The sequence below is a fragment of the Amphimedon queenslandica genome, unplaced genomic scaffold (genome assembly GCF_000090795.2).
Source record: "Amphimedon queenslandica unplaced genomic scaffold, v1.1 AMPQUscaffold_3466_Cont24540, whole genome shotgun sequence".
Classification (NCBI taxonomy): Eukaryota; Metazoa; Porifera; class Demospongiae; order Haplosclerida; family Niphatidae; genus Amphimedon; species Amphimedon queenslandica.
In genome coordinates, this window is record NW_003556207.1 from 1 (window position 1) to 1,191 (window position 1,191).

The 1,191-nt window shown below is 31.9% G+C and overlaps 1 long non-coding RNA gene across 1 annotated transcript; it reads left to right on the forward strand.

The window, feature by feature from the left end:
* Nucleotides 1–111: 111 nt before the first annotated feature.
* LOC109592926 (uncharacterized) lies at nt 112–976 on the forward strand. Its single transcript, XR_002190639.1, has 3 exons — nt 112–279; nt 672–808; nt 870–976. It is a non-coding gene; the product is annotated as an uncharacterized LOC109592926 (long non-coding RNA).
* Nucleotides 977–1,191: the final 215 nt, after the last annotated feature.

A 1,191-nucleotide genomic window follows, 5' to 3' on the forward strand; every position in this document is an offset into this window, starting at 1 on the left:
TAAGAGTAAGATACACACAATGTACACACACACAATGTATACGTGTATGTTGTATATACACCAGTGTTTAATGTATTCATATGTAGTGTTTTGAAATCAAATTAGGGTTTCCTTTTCCTCATTCTTTCTCTGTTTTTCTCTCTCTTAGTCAAGAGGTGGTTTCAGAGCAATAACGATGATAGCATACAGCAAACTGGTATCCTAGTCTCTTTGAAGTGTCCCATTACTTTTAAGAGGATACAGCTACCAGCCAGAGGAGCTGATTGTAAACATATACAGGTAATAAACATTATTGTTACTAATAATTAGTCTACTACTAACATTATTAATATTATTTATGCGTGTACATGCATGTATGTATTTTTAATTTTTTATTTTCTTGCTACATTTACAAATGTTCTACTCATAATAATAATAATAATAATTATTATTATTATTATTATTATTATTATTATTATTATTATTAGTTTCTTAATACACGTATAGTTTCTTTGTTTTGTTTTTTGCTTTGTTTAGTTTTCCCATAGGGCCTTCCCTCTCCTTTCCCTTTTTTGTTTTTCTCTGTTATTAGTTATGCTTTGTTTTTCCTTCATAATAATAATAATAATAATAATAATAATAATAATGATAATAATAATCTTGTTGTTATTATTAATGTTGTTGTTGTTTAGTGTTTTGACTTGCAGTCTTATTTACAACTCAACTGTGACAGAGGTACGTGGAGATGTCCCGTTTGCAACAACAGCGCACAGCTAGAAGGACTTGAGGTGGATCAGTATATATGGGGAATACTCTCTGGAGTCAATAAGTAAGACCACACCCTCACATTTAACACTGTTTATTTAACAATGTTTATTTATGACGTGTAGCAACAAAATGGAGGTGGAGGAGATAACGATCGATCCTAGTGCCAATTGGAAAGCACATTCCAGAGAGACTGATGAAGAAGGTATGTATATGTACATGTAGTCCATGGTTTTTCCCAAAAAATGGCTCCGAAACCATCGCCAATTTTAATTAAAGTTTCTGATACATATTGATGTCCTTATGCTGCATAGCAAGTTTGAGCTCATTCTGACTTCAATTTTTTGAGTTACGGCCATTTTAAAAATGAGCCAATTTCTGAAAAGTACCCAAGGCTATAGCCTATGATTTTTTTCCAAAAAATGGCTCCAAAATCACCCCCCAATT